Consider the following 6,680-nt stretch of genomic DNA (forward strand, 5'->3'; position numbering starts at 1 on the left):
TGTGTGTGTGTGTGTGTGTGTGTGTGTGTGTGTGTGTGTGTGTGTGTGTGTGTGTGTGTGTGTGTGTGTGTGTGTGTGTGTGTGTGTGTGTGTGTGTGTGTGTGTGTGTGTGTATAGAGAGAGAGATTCCTGGTTGTCTGCCTGCAGGGCGTCTGGTAGTTTACGTTGGGCTCGCCTCTCTCTCTCTCTCCTCAGGCTAAAGCAACACTTTCTCTCTTCTCTGCGTCATGTCTGCGCTGTGAGGAGTTTTCTGAATGACCCACTAAACTTTTTCTCGTTCTCCTGGATTGCTTTATGACTTGAACAAATATGGACGTTCGTTGGGGTCGGGTGAGTCTTGAAAGCGTGATTTTGCAGAATGAAAGTTAAGGATTCTTGTCAGTTTCAGTGTAAACCTGCTGCAAATACTTGTTGAAGTGAAACTGCACTTCCTGTCCACTGTAGAGATGAATATAGTCTCTCTGCATACCTGTCGTTGTTTAAGGTGTTTCTTATTAGTACTTTTAGATGTGTACATGTTGTGCTTTAAAATCAGCTTTTGTTGCTAAGGTTGATCATATGGCAGCACACACTTCTCCACAATGTGTCACTTGAATGGTATCAGAGGTGTGATTGTTGTGTTTAACGTGGCGTTGTTTGAATACTTTAACATGTTACCTCCAGGGAATGACGTTTATTGGTGGTTGTTTGCTGAGTATACCAATACCTTTGGGAATTGAAGTTGTCTGTTGACTCCTGTGACAGACACAGGACTTTATTTTGCAGAACTTGCTGCTGGTTATTTGTTTGTGTAATTCCTTGTTTGCATTGTTAAAGTAGTAAACAAATAAGGACAATTTGACAACACTAGTGTTTAATACAGTATTGGTCGGTCGCCATAATGGTTGAACTTTCCACTATATCCACTCTCTGTTTCTGCATGCTAGCATAGATCTGAAGCTAGATGTTGGCAGGAAAGATGTGTGCTAACGTTAGCATTTCAATTCAATTCAAGGCTTTACTGTCATTTGTACATTAGCTACCGTGTAGATATGTCAATGAAAATCTGAAGTCACAGCAAAACTAATTCATGGCTTTCCGGAGAGGCATCACATGTGAATGAAGTGATCTGTGAGTCGAGAGCAAAGACAGAAACACCTCACATTTCAGTGGTGATCTGAAACAAAGCCCTAAATTCAGGGTTTCGTATCCAAGTGAACAACAAATATTAAAAGTTTGATTTGTATATCTACCTCTAAATCCCTTGTTTTAGCTTTTTTTGTTGTTCCGTCATTGTGTTGTTATTATTAAAGCAATATCATCTGGAGAGATTCTTGATTACTTTTCTACCTATATTTCATTTAGCTTTAGCAACTTACAATAATGTGCAATCAACCATGAAGATACAAACTCATAACAGCAAAAAAACTGTAGGTACGTTAGCTTCAAATACTGTAAGTCAAACCCTTTTAAGTGATGGTGCATTAGCCTCGACTAGAGACACTGAAAATCTCCTAAACTGAGGCGAGGATTAACTCTCCTACTTCTGAGATAAGATAGGAAGGACTTCATTGATCCCAATTTGGCAATTTTTTGGTTTCTGCAGCATAAAAAGACAAGGCATTGCACTTTAAAGAAATGAAAAGACTAGAAATAAACAATCCAAAATGTAAACGTCTCAAATAGAAATAAAAATATCGAAAAGCAAAAAAATATACAAAAAAATAAAAATATTTTCAGCTTTTTTTTGCTCGATAATTCCATATATTTATAAATAAATCCCGTCAGTAGAGGGTTTTCAGTACGGCCGGCGCTCACAGAGTCCTCCCTGCTGCAGGCGGTGTTGTTTCGGCCCTCGCGTTCCCAGGTAGAGTTTGTTTCTCGCACCTGGTCGCTCCTGTCTGACGGCTCTGAACAGAAAGAGTCTCTCGGGATGGAAATGAGCATTTTCACGGCTCCGCCTGAAGGGGTGTTTCCACAGCAGTCAAACAAACATGGGTCCTCCTGTGCAACGCTGTTCTTCAAATCCACCTGAGAACACACCTGGTGTTCAGAGGGGAAGCTCACCTCTGTTAATACAGACAGAGAAATGTAGGGTCCACTCCCAAGCACACAGAAACTGCCAGAGGCTAACTTATGCTGCACATGTAGACACTAGTTTAACAATGGCTTGGCCAATTTGGACAGTTTTGGAGTGGTTTTGGAGATTATTGAGCATACTGAATCCATTTCTGACATTTTCAGGATCAAAAATGTCACTTTTAACCAGAAAGTGGTTGTATTTGTACCCCCAGCGGGCTGATTTTTATACATTTTAGGTTGATTTTAAAGTTTAAGGGGACTAAAAATGTCAGAATGTCCTCAAATACCACCGCAAATGTGTCTAAATCGGCCAAGCTATTTGTTAACTATCGTCTTCATGTAGAGGGTTAAAGATTAAGTAAACAGAATTAGTTATTGGCATTTTGTTTTATGACATAATTCATAGCTCAACATTTCCCCCAAAAATGATTCATGTTTTGTAGAAAAACATTGTTATATTCCTCAAAGTAAGTTGCTGCATGATCAGTTGTTGTGGGTTAGCAATATCTCCTTTCCTTTGGTAAAGGATGGTCCTGTGTATCCTTAAGGAGACGATAAAGGAAGCATTGAAGCTCCTTTCCTTATCATCTACAGATTTGAACTCGTTTCATGACACTCCGGTACTTCCGGCTCATTTCACTCAGTTAACAAACTTGTTTTGATGTAACAATATATATTCATTGCTAAGAATACACGGATGAATGTAATGATGTTTGGAGAGCGTAGTAAGATTGAAATGTGTGACTGACAGATATAAAGACGGTTGAACGTGCGCTGAGCTTCATTATTATGACTTTTCACACATGGAGGACATCCAGAGAAAATGAATCTCAGACGTTCAGTTCTTTTCCACATCATGGCTCTCCTCTTCCACCGGGCAGAACCGATGGAAAAATGCTGAAAAATGGGCAAAACTTTCTCTGCATTTCTTCACGAGAACCAGCCTCACTAATTATAGAAGCTTCACAAATCAGGCTGGACTTTATTTCCTCCAAGAAACACTGGAGCGTTTCAATGTGCACATTCAACTCCAGTTGGTTCACACGCTGCGGGAACGATGTGTTTCTTTACTCTGTTCAGTGTGAGGTAGACCAACAGGATGAAATTCATATCATTCTCATTTAAAGCCTTGTTTACACACTGATATCTGTATGAGGTCAGAAATGAGTATGTCATGTGACACGATATGTTTTCAAATCAAAGAAATTGGTAGAACAAATCTCCCAGTATCTATTTTCTCACTTGAGATATCCTGTATTTCCTCCTTTTCCATTCATTTCTTAAAAAACATCACCTTGTCTTTGACACTAATGTTAGTTTTTAGGATGCAGAAGATAAAGAAAACCTATAGGTGCTGTCATGGTGCGTTCAGGGACAACATCGTAGCGTTGTAAAATATCCTTCTTCTATTTAGCAGCTAATTTTAATATCCCCATCCCCAAATGAATTCCTTGTCCTCATGTCTGTGAAGCTGTAAAACTTTGCCTGAAAATGGCTTAAAATAGGATTATACAGTTAATTTGCTACAGATGTACGAATCAATTACTCTTCTGACCATCTTAAACCAATAAAGACGGTACATCTGCTTTATGTATACACCCCTCGCTCCACAGATAAGTGGAGAGTGTCTAATTCCATGCTTATGTAAGGTTAGATGTCGTTTCCATCTCATAATGACCCATCATGAGGTTGGTATGGCGCAGGGAAAGCAGCGGAGGAGGTTTACAGAAACAGTGGGACATCTGAGAGCGATGCAAAGGTCAAACTGCTTTTGTTTCTGCCTTTCTCAGCTTCTCATGCATCACTCCTGAAATATGTGCTGCGTTAGGAGGAGAGACAGGGGGATGGGACACTGGAAAGAAGAACAAATGGTGAAAAAATAAAGTGGGATTGATTGACTACAGCCTTTTAGTGCAGGAATGAGTCCTTTAGCACTTCCTGTTCCCCTTGTCTGGAGGTCAATGGATTTCTCAATTTTGTTTTGTTGTGTCTAAATGAGACGACTAAATGTCATCACGCCCAATGTTAGCCTCCTTTAGCTTAGCGGTGGTGACGTGAAGTCATGTGACCGTGCTGTAGTTCCTTTATAGCCCAACATTAGCCTCCTTTAGCTTAGCGGTGGTGACGTGAAGTCATGTGACCGTGCTGTAGTTCCTTTATAGCCCAACGTTAGCCTCCTTTAGCTTAGCGGTGGTGACGTGAAGTCATGTGACCGTGCTGTAGTTCCTTTATAGCCCAACATTAGCCACCTTTAGCTTAGCGGTGGTGACGTGAAGTCATGTGACCGTGCTGTAGTTCCTTTATAGCCCAACATTAGTGAAGTCATGTGACCGTGCTGTAGTTCTTTTATAGCCCAACATTAGCCTCCTTTAGCTTAGCGGTGGTGACGTGAAGTCATGTGACCGTGCTGTAGTTCCTTTATAGCCCAACGTTAGCCTCCTTTAGCTTAGCGGTGGTGAGGTGAAGTCACTGTAACTGTTTCTTTCCTTTCTCTACATCTAGGGTAAAGATGGGCCTCAGGGAGCAGCTGGATCTTTAGGTGTCAAAGGAAACAAGGTAAAGCTTTTCTTACTCAGCGTCTCCTAACATGCTGTAAACAATAGTAACCAGGGTTTGGAGGGTGACTTAAATTCAGTTAAAAATAACTAGTTCCCTTAAAAAATGTAACTTTCAATCAAAAACACTTCATGAAATGATTAATCTCTCTCTTGTTTCTGTCACTGTTTCAGGGATCTGAAGGGGTTTTGGGGCCGGAGGGAGTTGCTGGTCTCGATGGTGAGGAGGTAGATTGATGAAACTGTGTTTGTTACAGATTTGATTTCATTTAACTGAACTTAAAAGCACTCAAACATCTTAATTGTCTAAAAACACAGGATGTACGGCCTTTGCTTTCTGGTAATAACGTGAATTAGTAACCCGGTGTTTTTCTATTGTGTTCAGGGTCCAATGGGAATAAAGGCACCTGTGGGGCCAGCTGGACTTAAAGGCTTATCTGTGAGTAAATGGGTTGTTTTTTACTTTCAAAACAACCTCAGAAATGTGAGAATGATGCATGCTATTACACAAACAAACTAAATTATTCAGCCCTTTATATTCTGTCCTTTCAGCAGCGACTCCTGTGTTTTAATTTCTAACGAGCAGGTCAGAGAAGCTTCAGGTGTTACAGGATTTAATAAAATATGTCACACAGAGATTAACATATTTTAATCTCTGTATGTAGAGGGAATATTAATTTAGTTTGTTCTCCACATTTTGACTTTTGATTATATCTTTGATGGTAGAAACATAGCGTTAAATACTGCTGAGGGGTTTCCTTTCCTTCTGTTGTCCACATGCTGGTATTTAGACAGTCACTATGGGATGCATTGCATTGCATTAATGCACACAATGTAAACAATTATCTTGTTTTTCATTACTGCACACATTCTATTCCAATTCTATTTATAGAATTTCAATCATATTCAATGTAATAAATACTGCTATATTTTCTTAAACGTTGCTTTATTTCAGGGGGATAAGGGAAACACTGGACCTCCTGGACAGAAAGGGCCAAAGGGAGATGAAGGGGAAAGAGGCAACCGAGGGCCACAGCGAGGAAAAGGGCCCCCAGGGAAACAGGTGGAGAATTACTTATTATTATTTTTGAATTGTGAACTCCAGTTAGGGTTGTTGTGGCAGCCATTTTGGCCAAATTCCAGACCACACCCTATCCACTCCCCTTCAGTGAAGGAGTGAACTCCGTCTGTAGTCTCACTCGCAGCTGAACTCCCCTCTCTCTGGCAGAAACAGGTCACTTTTTGTAACAACGGTTTCAAAGCAGCATCTCCGTATAAAAAATAATATTAAAAAATAAAATAAAAATCTTTAATGGTGTTTCTTTTTTTTTTAAACTTTATAATAAAATGCAAAAATGTACCGTTTTCTAGACTAAACATGGGGATGTGTAATGTTTGCACGGAACTATTTATAAACAGCTTGTTTCCTGACGGACACACAGCATTAAATGGCAATGCTGGACCAATGGCATTAAAACGAGAAAACGCGGCTGAATCGGTTAACCCATAGGTTTTTAAAGTCTCTTTATACAAAAATTATTTCATTTATAATCCATAATTCCATTTTTATGTAAAAATCGCAGAGCAAAAGTTAGCTGCTAATGGTAGCCACCAGAGTGGCTGCTGCTTCCGGTCTTGGCTATGCGGCAGTCTAACACACACACATTACCAAATAAGGACTATGCGGGAGTTCCCCTCGATTCCATTGGCTCTGACGGTTAGAAATATATGTCACATGTCAAAATCCAGCAAGGGGGGCCAGAGATATGGAAAATCCACCCAAATGACCCCAGAAGAGTTTTTTTTTGCTAAATCTGTCTAAAAAGGTCAAATATCACTTGTTTTGCATCACTCTTGATACAGGGTACTTATTATATGTTTTACTTTGGATTCCTAAAGCTTTTAGTCTACTAACCCATCATCCAAGGTTAGTTTTCACTATACAGTAAGTACAATATACAATATATTTTTGGGACGACACTATAATTTACAGTTGTTTACTGTGTTCAATCTAAATTTTCTTTAAATTAAAAAACATCTATATTTATTCTGACTTTTCTACAT

The 6,680-nt window shown here is 39.6% G+C and overlaps 1 long non-coding RNA gene across 1 annotated transcript; it reads left to right on the plus strand.

The window, feature by feature from the left end:
- The first annotated feature begins 4,580 nt into the window (after window positions 1–4,580).
- On the plus strand, window positions 4,581–5,674 carry LOC104949283 (uncharacterized). Its single transcript, XR_798789.1, has 4 exons — window positions 4,581–4,617; window positions 4,791–4,836; window positions 5,002–5,055; window positions 5,572–5,674. It is a non-coding gene; the product is annotated as an uncharacterized lncRNA (long non-coding RNA).
- Window positions 5,675–6,680: the final 1,006 nt, after the last annotated feature.

Source organism: Notothenia coriiceps, unplaced genomic scaffold, assembly GCF_000735185.1.
Source record: "Notothenia coriiceps isolate Sejong01 unplaced genomic scaffold, NC01 NC01_scaffold00015839, whole genome shotgun sequence".
NCBI classification, from domain to species: domain Eukaryota; kingdom Metazoa; phylum Chordata; class Actinopteri; order Perciformes; family Nototheniidae; genus Notothenia; species Notothenia coriiceps.